This window comes from Pelobates fuscus, chromosome 3 (genome assembly GCF_036172605.1).
Source record: "Pelobates fuscus isolate aPelFus1 chromosome 3, aPelFus1.pri, whole genome shotgun sequence".
Lineage (NCBI taxonomy): Eukaryota > Metazoa > Chordata > Amphibia > Anura > Pelobatidae > Pelobates > Pelobates fuscus.
The window spans coordinates 172005219-172019199 of NC_086319.1; the positions used below are offsets into that span (position 1 = coordinate 172005219).

Below are 13981 nucleotides of genomic sequence, written 5' to 3' on the forward strand. Positions count from 1 at the left end.
AGTATTTTCTGAAATCAATTTTTCTTAGAAAAATGGCAGGAAAGGGAAGGCCGAGAAAGCCAACACTTACTGAATACAAACATATTAGAGACTAAAAAAGAGACACTTTTCAGAACACTTTATTCTCTCCCACTGAATCAGGAATCTAGCGATAAATTTGTCAAAAATCATTAGGATTCCAATGTTTCTGCTGTCATGTAGTGTTTCTCTTCCTGCATTCCAATCCCCTGCACCTCTAAATATAGTATTATGAGAACAGTGAATCAACATAAAACAGTTCAAGTACCAGCAACTAACTTTGTGCCTTGTAGTAGATGATCAGCCACCACTAGCCTACATACACTTGTTGTTACTACATTACATAATTATTAAATAATCATGCTGTGACAAACTGAACCTCGTCACGGGTTCTTGGAGGGGCCTGCTGGCCAGCCTCTTGCCTCAGAACTATGGGCCCTGCAATATACCTTGCCCAATGCACTTTAAAAGGCTTTACGTGAGTTATGTACTTTTGTACTCCAGACAGAGAGATCGACCGTTAGCCCCGATTCCCTGGAACTGTTTTGGACATAGGACCATGACTTCCATGGAAATCTCGAACCCCTGAACCGATCTGGGGGATTTTTGGATATGTTGGTCACCCAGATCGGGGCTATCAGGGGATGTACTTTTGTTGGGTTTCCATGGGTTTTGGGGGTGCTTTCGGGGTGTTGTTAAAAGTTATGTTTTTTTGTACCTGAAGATAATCGAGTTAGTTCAGTTCCTGATTCAATTATCTCCCAGGCATAGGGGAGGGATTGTCTTGTTTTGTATGGGAGTGTCCTGGACCTGAGAGCCAATGCAATTGTGTGTATGTTTTTACTGTAGTCTTCTCTCAGGTCCAGAGGGGAGTGCCCCTTGCATGGGGACTGTCATAAAAGTCCAGTAGTGGCTGCCATTAAACAGAACAGTTTACCCCTTCATGAAGTCTAGGCTCATGTTTAGGGGTTGGAGAGCTATGTTCACACTCTGGGGATTGCTATAATCACTATCCTCCCTTGGATCACAAGATTGCTCTTGTAAGAGCAGCCTGCTTCGCTCTCTGGACTAGGAGAGGTCTACCCACTGGAAGCTGGATCCTGGTCTTGGGTCCAAGGTGGGTGGAGGACAGTGAGACCCCAACCAAGCTGCGGCGGTTTGTGGGGTTTATGGTGGTTATGGTGTTCCAGTACAGTGCTTATGGTGCTCGCAAGTACTAGGAAGCATTAATTGAAAGAGGAACACGGTTAGGCTGCCAGGCAGTCCGTTACACATGCTATAATAAAAAAGTTTTCAAACTTTAAGACTTCCGTAAGTAGAAACAGATGCTATGGGCCCACTACCATAGGCTGGTGGTATAGTTACTACAATTAATGTAAAAATCTAGAGAACAAATAAGCCTAAGGGTAGAAACTAAGAAATTGTCCACCCAATTCCTCTAAACCCTTGCATGACTAAAGTATGATAAGTGGGTTTCAACGGGTACAGGAGAACACTAGTATGATGTTGTGGCTAAAGAGCCCTCCATAGGGAACCTCCATAATTATATTCTAACCACAATTATCATTATTTTAAACACTGTGCATGTCCGCCAATTGGACATAAGGTATCATCTGGAACCATAAAGAAATCATTCAGAATTCCCCATTTTGCAGTTCTGGGGAAAGGGAGTATGGGCAGACATGGTTGCCCATTTGGTATGTTAATAATAATTCTCACAAACACTAGATAAAGAAAACGGGCAAACAATTGAGTACTTCCTACTCTTGAGTACAGACACCTGAAGGATGCGCTGGACTACCAAATTATTATTTTTAATTTTTTTATCCCCAATCCTGGAAATGGAGATGTAAGCTAGTGGGTAGCTACATTGTTGACTCTCGCATTGCTGCATGTAAGGGAATAGGAGGTGATATATTGCTTATTTGTAAATTGCCTCAGGGACCCCTATTTGTTTTATTTTATTAGGGGTTTTCTCTAACCTGGGAATTATGGAGATTTTAAAGAAAATTTTAAATTTTTGGTTATAATAGCTGCAAAAATAACGGGATTTTTTTTTTTTTTTTAAATCATATATTTTGTTACCTAAACTTTAATATTTTCCTAATCTTTGGTGGCAGAAAATATAGATTCTATTAAAGACAGTAGGCTCATATTATGCATTAAATTCCTTCTTTAATACTCAAGCAGCAAAATGGTTAATATCAAAGTTTGGTGTAACAAAAAAGACACTCAAACTTGATATGTAAATGTAGAACATACAGTAACTAATCAAAAGGAAGCACAGTCTATTAACCCCTTAACGTTGTTACGGCGTTCTATTCCATTAGAATGGGTTTTAATGCCGTTGCGGAGCATAGAACGGCATAGCGGCTTTCTACCCCTGGAGGTCCGCGGTACTTACCATGCAGCACTCCCACGGCAAATAAGGCCCCCAGGGGCCATGTGATTGCTCTCAAAGAGCGATCACATGGCCCCTTATAGCTGGCTGTGGATCTGGCAGCAGGTGGGAAGTATGCTGCCAGATCCACAGCCAGCTATAAGGGACCATGTGTATCTGGCTGGTGGGAAGTATGAAAAAAAATATCATTACACATGTTAAAATAAATGAAATGTGTATATTTGGTATGTTAATAAAATCAACGTTTCAGCCCCATATTTGGGCTTTCATCAGGATGGTAAAAAAACATCCTGATGAAAGCCCAAATATGGGGCTGAAACGTTGATTTGATTTATCTTGAACATTAAAAGTTAAGTTTTAGTGATATTTACAAGTCCCTGAGTGCGGTCATTTTCTGTTTTTCTATGCTATTTGTAGTGATGTACCGAACTGTCCGCCGGCGAACAGTTCCCGGCGAACTTAGCGTGTTCGCGTTCGCCGCGGCGGGCGGACACATGCGCAGTTCGATCTGCCCCCTATTCGTCATCATTGGGCAAACTTTGACCCTGTGCCTCTCGGTCAGCAGACACATTCCAGCCAATCAGCAGCACTCCCTCCCTTCCACACCCTCCAACCTCCCTCCCAGCATCCATTTTCGATTCATTCTGAAGCTGCATGCTTAGTGAGAGGAGGGAAAGTTTAGCTGCTGCTGATTAGATAGGGAAATTGATAGCTAGGCTAGGGTATTCAGTGTCCACTACAATCCTGAAGGACTCATCTGATCTCTGCTGTAAGGACAGCACCCCAAAAAGCCCTTTTTAGGGCTATAACATCAGGCTGCTTTTTTTTTTTTTTTTCCTGTGTAATGTAATTGCAGGTGCCTGCCTGCCAGCTTCTGTGTGAGGTTCACATTGGATACTGTGCCTATTTGCCCAGTGCCACCACTCATATCTGTTTTAACAATTGGTTAAGCTTTAGATTTAAAATAACTAATTTTTTTTCACTGTAATAGAAGAGCAGTTGCCTGCCTGCCAGCTTCTGTGTCAGGTTGGATGCCTTGCCCATTTGCACAGTCAGTGCCACCACTCATATCTGTTTTAACAATTGGTTAAGCTTTAGATTTTAAATAAATCATTTTTTTCACTGTAATAGAAGAGCAGTTGCCTGCCTGCCAGCTTCTGTGTGAGGTTCACATTGGATACTGTGCCCACTAGCCCAGTGCCACCACTCATATCTGTTTTAACAATTGGTTAAGCTTTAGATTTAAAATAAATAATTTTTTTTCACTGTAATAGAAGAGCAGTTGCCTGCCTGCCAGCTTCTGTGTCAGGTTGGATGCCTTGCCCATTTGCACAGTCAGTGCCACCACTCATATCTGTTTTAACAATAGCTTAAGCTTTAGATTTTAAAGAAATCATTTTTTTTCACTGTAATAGAAGATCAGTTAGTTGTCTGCAAGCGTCTGGGTGTCAGGCCTACTTCAGCGTGTGCTCTGCAGACCTGTGCCAGCGTGCTTTGACAGTTGCCAATCATATCTGGTGTCTCTTTAGCGTGCTTTTACAAAGAAAAAAGGTTTCCAGTGTAAGCTAATAGCAGACAGTCAGTGTCCTTCAAGCGGCTCTGTCAGGCCTTCCTTCAGCGTGTGCCCTGCACAACCCTGCCAGCGTGCTTTGACAGTTGCCACTCATATCTTGTGTCTCTATAGCGTGCTTTTACAACCAAAATTTTGTTTCCACTGTAATAGAAGAGCAGTTGCCTGCCTGCCAGCTTCTGTGTGAGGTTCACATTGGATACTGTGCCCACTAGCCCAGTGCCACCACTCATATCTGTTTTAACAATTGGTTAAGCTTTAGATTTAAAATAAATATTTTTTTTTCACTGTAATAGAAGAGCAGTTAGTTGTCTGCAAGCGTCTGTGTTTCAGGCCTACTTCAGCGTGTGCTCTGCAGACCTGTGCCAGCGTGCTTTGACAGTTGCCACTCATATCTGGTGTCTCTTTAGCGTGCTTTTACAAAGAAAAAAGGTTTCCAGTGTAAGCTAATAGCAGACAGTCAGTGTCCTTCAAGCGGCTCTGCCAGGCCTTCCTTCAGCGTGTGCCCTGCACAACCCTGCCAGCGTGCTTTGACAGTTGCCACTCATATCTTGTGTCTCTATAGCGTGCTTTTACAACCAAAATTTTGTTTCCACTGTAATAGAAGAGCAGTTGCCTGCCTGCCAGCTTCTGTGTGAGGTTCACATTGGATACTGTGCCCACTAGCCCAGTGCCACCACTCATATCTGTTTTAACAATTGGTTAAGCTTTAGATTTAAAATAAATATTTTTTTTCACTGTAATAGAAGAGCAGTTAGTTGTCTGCAAGCGTCTGTGTTTCAGGCCTACTTCAGCGTGTGCTCTGCAGACCTGTGCCAGCGTGCTTTGACAGTTGCCACTCATATCTTGTGTCTCTATAGCGTGCTTTTACAACCAAAATTTTGTTTCCACTGTAATAGAAGAGCAGTTGCCTGCCTGCCAGCTTCTGTGTGAGGTTCACATTGGATACTGTGCCCACTAGCCCAGTGCCACCACTCATATCTGTTTTAACAATTGGTTAAGCTTTAGATTTAAAATAAATATTTTTTTTTCACTGTAATAGAAGAGCAGTTAGTTGTCTGCAAGCGTCTGTGTTTCAGGCCTACTTCAGCGTGTGCTCTGCAGACCTGTGCCAGCGTGCTTTGACAGTTGCCACTCATATCTTGTGTCTCTATAGCGTGCTTTTACAACCAAAATTTTGTTTCCACTGTAATAGAAGAGCAGTTGCCTGCCTGCCTGCCAGCTTCTGTGTGAGGTTCACATTGGATACTGTGCCCACTAGCCCAGTGCCACCACTCATATCTGTTTTAACAATTGGTTAAGCTTTAGATTTAAAATAAATATTTTTTTTTCACTGTAATAGAAGAGCAGTTGCCTGCCTGCCAGCTTCTGTGTGAGGTTCACATTGGATACTGTGCCCACTAGCCCAGTGCCACCACTCATATCTGTTTTAACAATTGGTTAAGCTTTAGATTTAAAATAAATAATTTTTTTTCACTGTAATAGAAGAGCAGTTGCCTGCCTGCCAGCTTCTGTGTCAGGTTGGATGCCTTGCCCATTTGCACAGTCAGTGCCACCACTCATATCTGTTTTAACAATAGCTTAAGCTTTAGATTTTAAAGAAATCATTTTTTTTCACTGTAATAGAAGATCAGTTAGTTGTCTGCAAGCGTCTGGGTGTCAGGCCTACTTCAGCGTGTGCTCTGCAGACCTGTGCCAGCGTGCTTTGACAGTTGCCAATCATATCTGGTGTCTCTTTAGCGTGCTTTTACAAAGAAAAAAGGTTTCCAGTGTAAGCTAATAGCAGACAGTCAGTGTCCTTCAAGCGGCTCTGTCAGGCCTTCCTTCAGCGTGTGCCCTGCACAACCCTGCCAGCGTGCTTTGACAGTTGCCACTCATATCTTGTGTCTCTATAGCGTGCTTTTACAACCAAAATTTTGTTTCCACTGTAATAGAAGAGCAGTTGCCTGCCTGCCAGCTTCTGTGTGAGGTTCACATTGGATACTGTGCCCACTAGCCCAGTGCCACCACTCATATCTGTTTTAACAATTGGTTAAGCTTTAGATTTAAAATAAATATTTTTTTTTCACTGTAATAGAAGAGCAGTTAGTTGTCTGCAAGCGTCTGTGTTTCAGGCCTACTTCAGCGTGTGCTCTGCAGACCTGTGCCAGCGTGCTTTGACAGTTGCCACTCATATCTGGTGTCTCTTTAGCGTGCTTTTACAAAGAAAAAAGGTTTCCAGTGTAAGCTAATAGCAGACAGTCAGTGTCCTTCAAGCGGCTCTGCCAGGCCTTCCTTCAGCGTGTGCCCTGCACAACCCTGCCAGCGTGCTTTGACAGTTGCCACTCATATCTTGTGTCTCTATAGCGTGCTTTTACAACCAAAATTTTGTTTCCACTGTAATAGAAGAGCAGTTGCCTGCCTGCCAGCTTCTGTGTGAGGTTCACATTGGATACTGTGCCCACTAGCCCAGTGCCACCACTCATATCTGTTTTAACAATTGGTTAAGCTTTAGATTTAAAATAAATATTTTTTTTCACTGTAATAGAAGAGCAGTTAGTTGTCTGCAAGCGTCTGTGTTTCAGGCCTACTTCAGCGTGTGCTCTGCAGACCTGTGCCAGCGTGCTTTGACAGTTGCCACTCATATCTTGTGTCTCTATAGCGTGCTTTTACAACCAAAATTTTGTTTCCACTGTAATAGAAGAGCAGTTGCCTGCCTGCCAGCTTCTGTGTGAGGTTCACATTGGATACTGTGCCCACTAGCCCAGTGCCACCACTCATATCTGTTTTAACAATTGGTTAAGCTTTAGATTTAAAATAAATATTTTTTTTTCACTGTAATAGAAGAGCAGTTAGTTGTCTGCAAGCGTCTGTGTTTCAGGCCTACTTCAGCGTGTGCTCTGCAGACCTGTGCCAGCGTGCTTTGACAGTTGCCACTCATATCTTGTGTCTCTATAGCGTGCTTTTACAACCAAAATTTTGTTTCCACTGTAATAGAAGAGCAGTTGCCTGCCTGCCTGCCAGCTTCTGTGTGAGGTTCACATTGGATACTGTGCCCACTAGCCCAGTGCCACCACTCATATCTGTTTTAACAATTGGTTAAGCTTTAGATTTAAAATAAATATTTTTTTTTCACTGTAATAGAAGAGCAGTTAGTTGTCTGCAAGCGTCTGTGTTTCAGGCCTACTTCAGTGTGTGCTCTGCAGACCTGTGCCAGCGTGCTTTGACAGTTGCCACTCATATCTTGTCTCTCTATAGCGTGCTTTTAAAACCAAAATTTTGTTTCCACTGTAATAGAAGAGCAGTTGCCTGCCTGCCAGCTTCTGTGTGAGGTTCACATTGGATACTGTGCCCACTAGCCCAGTGCAACCACTCATATCTGTTTTAACAATTGGTTAAGCTTTAGATTTAAAATAAATATATTTTTTTCACTGTAATAGAAGAGCAGTTAGTTGTCTGCAAGCGTCTGTGTTTCAGGCCTACTTCAGCGTGTGCTCTGCAGACCTGTGCCAGCGTGCTTTGACAGTTGCCACTCATATCTTGTGTCTCTATAGCGTGCTTTTACAACCAAAATTTTGTTTCCACTGTAATAGAAGAGCAGTTGCCTGCCTGCCAGCTTCTGTGTGAGGTTCACATTGGATACTGTGCCCACTAGCCCAGTGCCACCACTCATATCTGTTTTAACAATTGGTTAAGCTTTAGATTTAAAATAAATATTTTTTTTTCACTGTAATAGAAGAGCAGTTAGTTGTCTGCAAGCGTCTGTGTTTCAGGCCTACTTCAGTGTGTGCTCTGCAGACCTGTGCCAGCGTGCTTTGACAGTTGCCACTCATATCTTGTCTCTCTATAGCGTGCTTTTAAAACCAAAATTTTGTTTCCACTGTAATAGAAGAGCAGTTGCCTGCCTGCAAACTTCTGTGTGAGGTTCACATTGGATACTGTGCCCACTAGCCCAGTGCAACCACTCATATCTGTTTTAACAATTGGTTAAGCTTTAGATTTAAAATAAATATTTTTTTTTCACTGTAATAGAAGAGCAGTTAGTTGTCTGCAAGCGTCTGTGTTTCAGGCCTACTTCAGCGTGTGCTCTGCAGACCTGTGCCAGCGTGCTTTGACAGTTGCCACTCATATCTTGTGTCTCTATAGCGTGCTTTTACAACCAAAATTTTGTTTCCACTGTAATAGAAGAGCAGTTGCCTGCCTGCCAGCTTCTGTGTGAGGTTCACATTGGATACTGTGCCCACTAGCCCAGTGCCACCACTCATATCTGTTTTAACAATTGGTTAAGCTTTAGATTTAAAATAAATATTTTTTTTTCACTGTAATAGAAGAGCAGTTAGTTGTCTGCAAGCGTCTGTGTTTCAGGCCTACTTCAGCGTGTGCTCTGCAGACCTGTGCCAGCGTGCTTTGACAGTTGCCACTCATATCTTGTCTCTCTATAGCGTGCTTTTACAACCAAAATTTTGTTTCCACTGTAATAGAAGAGCAGTTGCCTGCCTGCCAGCTTCTGTGTGAGGTTCACATTGGATACTGTGCCCACTAGCCCAGTGCCACCACTCATATCTGTTTTAACAATTGGTTAAGCTTTAGATTTAAAATAAAAAATTTTTTTTCACTGTAATAGAAGAGCAGTTGCCTGCCTGCCAGCTTCTGTGTCAGGTTGGATGCCTTGCCCATTTGCGCAGTCAGTGCCACCACTCATATCTGTTTTAACAATAGCTTAAGCTTTAGATTTTAAAGAAATCATTTTTTTTCACTGTAATAGAAGATCAGTTAGTTGTCTGCAAGCGTCTGGGTGTCAGGCCTACTTCAGCGTGTGCTCTGTAGACCTGTTCCAGCGTGCTTTGACAGTTGCCAATCATATTTGGTGTCTCTATAGCGTGCTTTTAAAACCAAAATTTGTTTTTCACTGTTATAAATTGAATAGCAGTTACTTGTCTTCAAGCGGGTGTCTCAGGCCTACAGTGTGTGCTCTGCAGAACTGTTACAGTTCACATTGCCAATCATATCTGGTCTCACAGTAGCTTGCACGCATAGTACCACTAATCCCAAAAAAAATGACAGGCAGAGGCAGGCCACCCCGCAGGGGCCGTCGTGGTCGTGGTGCTGTGATTCCCTTTTGCCCTAGAATAATGCCCAGTTTTCAGAAGCCACGTACCCTGAACTTGAAAAGTTCTGAGGACTTAGCTGACTGGCTAACACAGGACACCCAATCTTGTACAGCCTCCGCTCGGAACCTTGACGCACCATCCTCCTCCAGCTTAGCTTCAGGCACCTCTCAAGATAGCACTCACCCGCCTGCCGCCACCACCAAAACTAGCACCACAGCCGCTTTACTTGGTATGTCAGAGGAGTTATTCACACACCCGTTTGAAGAAATTAGTGATGCGCAACCATTATTGCTAGAGGATGTAGATAACAGGGATATGTCTCAGGCAGGCAGCATTAACCCCTTAAGGACCAAACTTCTGGAATAAAAGGGAATCATGACATGTCACACATGTCATGTGTCCTTAAGGGGTTAAACACATGGAGGTACGGTGTGATGATGATGATGTTGTACCCGCTGCTGCTTCCTTTTCTGAGTTGTCAGATACAAGCGAAGCGGTTGATGATGACGATGCGTCCATGGATGTCACGTGGGTGCCCGCTCGGCAAGAAGAAGAACAGGGCGAAAGTTCAGATGGGGAGACAGAGAGGAGGAGGAGGAGACGAGTTGGAAGCAGGGGGGGGTCGTCGCAAGGAGCTAGTGGCACAGTCAGACAGCATGCATCGGCACCCGGGGTCAGCCCGACAGCACGCCAGTCAACGCATGCTGTGTCCACCACCAGAATGCCGTCATTGCAGAGCTCAGCAGTGTGGCATTTTTTTTGTGTGTCTGCCTCGGACAACAGCGATGCCATTTGCAACCTGTGCCAAAGGAAACTGAGTCGTAGGAGGTCCAACACCCACCTAGGTACAACTGCTTTGCGTAGGCACATGATCTCACATCACAAACGCCTATGGGATCAACACATGAGTACCAACAGCACGCCTACTCTAAGCCGCCATCCTCCTCCTGGTCCAGCATCTTCAGCCACGTCAACCACTGCTGTCCTTCTTGCCCCCTCTCAACCATCCGCCACTCCGTCTCCCGCCTTGAGCAGTTCCCGCTCATCTGCCCACAGTCATGTGTTTCTGTCAAGGACATGTTTGAGCGTAAGAAGCCAATGTCACCAAGTCACCCCCTTGCCCAGCGTCTGACAGCTGGCTTGTCCGAACTATTAGCCCGCCAGCTTTTACCATACAATCTGGTTGAGTCTGAGGCGTTCAAAAAATTTGTAGCTATTGGGACACCGCAGTGGAAGGTACCCGGCCGGAATTTCTTTTCACAAAAGGCAATCCCCAACTTGTACTCGATTGTGCAAAAGGAAGTCATGGCATGTCTGGCACACAGTGTTGGGGCAAGGGTCCATCTGACCACTGATACCTGGTCTGCAAAACATGGTCAGGGCAGGTATATCACCTACACTGCGCATTGGGTAAACCTGCTGACGGCTGACAAGCAAGGAATGCGTGGCATTGCAGAGGAGTTGGTGACACCGCCACGAATTGCAGGCAGTCCTGCTGTCACCTCCTCTACTCCTCCTACTCCATCCTCTTCCATAACCTCCTCGGCTGAGTCCTCTTGTGCCGCTGCTTCTTGCTCCACATCAACGGCACCCCCCCAGCTCCCCAGGTACTATTCCACATCCCGGATACGGCAGTGTCACGCCGTCTTGGGTTTGACTTGCTTGAAAGCAGAGAGTCACACCGGACAAGCACTCCTGTCCGCCCTGAACGCACAGGTGGAAAAGTGGCTGACTCCGCAGCAACTGGATATCGGCAAAGTGGTGTGTGACAACGGAAAAAATTTGATAGCGGCATTGAAGTTGGGCAAGTTGACACATGTGCCGTGCATGGCACATGTGTGTAATCTGATCGTACAACGCTTTGTGCATAAGTACACAGGCTTACAGGACGTCCTGAAGCAGGCCAGGAAGGTGTGTGGCCATTTCAGGCGTTCCTACACGGCCATGGCTCACTTTGCCGATATCCAGCGGCGAAACAACATGCCAGTGAGGCACTTGATTTGCGACAGCCCTACACGTTGGAATTCAACACTCCTAATGTTCGACCGCCTGCTCCAACAAGAAAAAGCTGTTAATGAATATTTGTATGACCGGGGTGCTAGGACAGCCTCTGGGGAGCTGGGAATTTTTTTGCCACGTTACTGGACGCTCATGCGCAATGCCTGTAGGCTCATGCGTTCTTTTGAGGAGGTGACAAACCTAGTCAGTCGCAGTTGTGTGTGTGCGTGTGTATGGCTGTCTGCCTGTGTGTGTGTGTGTGACAGGGTGAAGATTTCTTGCACATGGGTGTGACAGGGTGAAGATTTCTTGCACAGGGCGCCCAAAGGCCTAAGGCTGGCCCTGCGCATGGGTCAGTGGCTCTGCACCAGACTTCCCTCCAATTGATCAAAGTTAAAGGATTTCAAGTGGACTGATTACAATTACAGGGCCTCTAAAGAGTCCTGTATTGTTATTTGTCGTCACTACCTTCCCGTGTCGGGAGTGGGTAATTTGCGCCCCTGCTGCCTTCCTTGCATGTGGTAGCTGTTTGTCAGGGATTTGTCAATCCATATCTGCCAAGTGACCCTATGACAGGGTGAAGATTTCTTGCACATGGGTGTGACAGGGTGAAGATTTCTTGCACAGGGCGCCCAAAGGCCTAAGGCTGGCCCTGCGCATGGGTCAGTGGCTCTGCACCAGACTTCCCTCCAATTGATCAAAGTTAAAGGATTTCAAGTGGACTGATTACAATTACAGGGCCTCTAAAGAGTCCTGTATTGTTATTTGTCGTCACTACCTTCCCGCGTCGGGAGTGGGTCATTTGCGCCCCTGCTGCCTTCCTTGCATGTGGTAGCTGTTTGTCAGGGATTTGTCAATCCATATCTGCCAAGTGACCCTATGTAGGGGTAACAGTCCCTATTCTGCTCTGTGTCAGTGTGTATCATGGTCTCTGTGGACAGGGAACAGTCTCTATTCTGCTCTGTGTCAGTGTGTATCAGGGGTTTTGAGGACAGGTGTCAATCCATATCTGCCAAGTGACCCTATGTATATCTGCTGTCAGTACACAGGAAAAGTTTAAATATTTCTTGTTCTACGTTCTCTGCAACTCCACGCACCGACTCATCCAATACGTGAAGATCTGGGGTTTCTCTGACTCTCCTCAGTAGTGTATCAAACAGAGTCTGCACTGTGGTAACACGGACATCTTCAGGACATAACTCAACTATTTGCAGATAGGCAGTCTGCAGCTTCTCTTTTTCACCTGTTCTCTTCTTTCTCTTATGCGTATTCTTGTCTATATGCAGGTGGTCTCTTGCCTTTCTTTTAACCAATTCGTTCCTTCCATATGGTTTCAAAAGATCTCTGGCATCATTACTTTCAACGCAAATAACGTCATCATAGTTAGTCTCCTCATTATTCACCGGGAAGAGAGTGTTTGCACTGACTACCCACAGCATGCTCTTGCCATTGCCTACTCCACCTTCAACGACAGGGTGCAAGTCCCAAGGAGAAGGATCATTCACTTTATTATCTGTCTTTATTTCACAAGTAGTGCCTGGAACATCCTCATGGGTCACAAGATGTAAATCTGGACTAATGTCAACCCCAGGGTCTGGAAAATCATCAATTTGAAATTTTTCGAATAATCCCAGTGGGCTGCCACATTCTTCCTCCTCTGATGGTATTAAAGGGACTCTATAGTCACCATATAAAAGCAAGAAAGACAGGTCCCCCAGCCTTCCTTCTTGCTTTTATAGGAACTTTCATTCATTAAAAAAAAAAAATTCGGTGTTTTTATATTAAAAACTTACCTCCGTTCCAGCGCCGAGCTCCCCGCTCGGCCGCGCCCCCTTTTTCGTCAAAATGACGAAATCGCGGGGCCCAATGGGACGGCTTCGCGCTGCACCAATCGCGTTCTTCATAGAGCGGCATTGAATGCCGCCCTATGAAGAACCTGAGCACTTTACCGCGCATGTGCGCGGAATGCGCGTTCGCGAGCTGAGCTGTCTGACTGACAGCTCAGCTCGCTTTCTAAAATTATCAATAAGGGGGGGGACCTACTGTCCCCCCCCAGCCCCCACCCCTGTGCGGCGGGTGAGGGCCCTAAAATTATCAATAAGGGGGGGACCTACTGTCCCCCCCCCCCGGCCCCCCGGCCCCCACCCCTGAGCGGCGGGTGGGGGCCCTAAAATGATCAATGAGGGGAGGACCTACTGTCCCCCCCCCCGGCCCCCACCCCTGAGCGGCGGGTGGGGGCCCTACAATTATCAAAAAGGGGGGATTTACTGTCCCCCCCGGCCCCCACCCCTGTGCGGCGGGTGGGGGCCCTAAAATTATCAATGGGGGGGGGACTTACTGCCCCCCCCGGCCCCCACCCCTGAGCGGCGGGTGGGGGCCCTAAAATGATCAATGAGGGGGGAACCTACTGTCCCCCCCCCGGCCCCCACCCCTGAGCGGCGAGTGGGGGCCCTACAATTATCAATAAGGGGGGGACCTACTGTCCCCACCCGCCCCCACCCCTGTGCGGCGGGTGGGGGCCCTAAAATTATCAATGAGGGGGGGACTTACTGTCCCCCCCGGCCCCCACCCCTGAGCGGCGGGTGGGGGCCCTAAAATTATCAATAAGGGGGGGGGGACCTACTGTCCCCCCCCCCGGCCCCCACCCCTGAGCGGCGGGTGGGGGCGCTAAAATTATCAATAAGGGGGGGGACCTACTGTCCCCCCCGGCCCCCACCCCTGAGCGGTGGGTGGGGGCCCTAAATACAAAGGGGGGGGGACCCTAGTTAACCCCCCCCCCCCCCCAAAAAAAAATATCTCCCTACCTACCCCCCTCACCCTAAAAATAATGAGGGGGGACCATTAACTAAAAACCTGTAAAAAAGAAAAAATGAGATAAAATCAACTTACCATTCGATGTTTTCT

At 46.2% G+C, this 13981-nt stretch overlaps 1 protein-coding gene across 2 annotated transcripts in view; it reads left to right on the forward strand.

Moving 5' to 3' along the window:
* LOC134602634 (sodium- and chloride-dependent GABA transporter 1-like) overlaps positions 1-13981 on the forward strand; it is a 60665-nt gene that overhangs the window by 10218 nt on the left and 36466 nt on the right. The window lies entirely within an intron of this gene.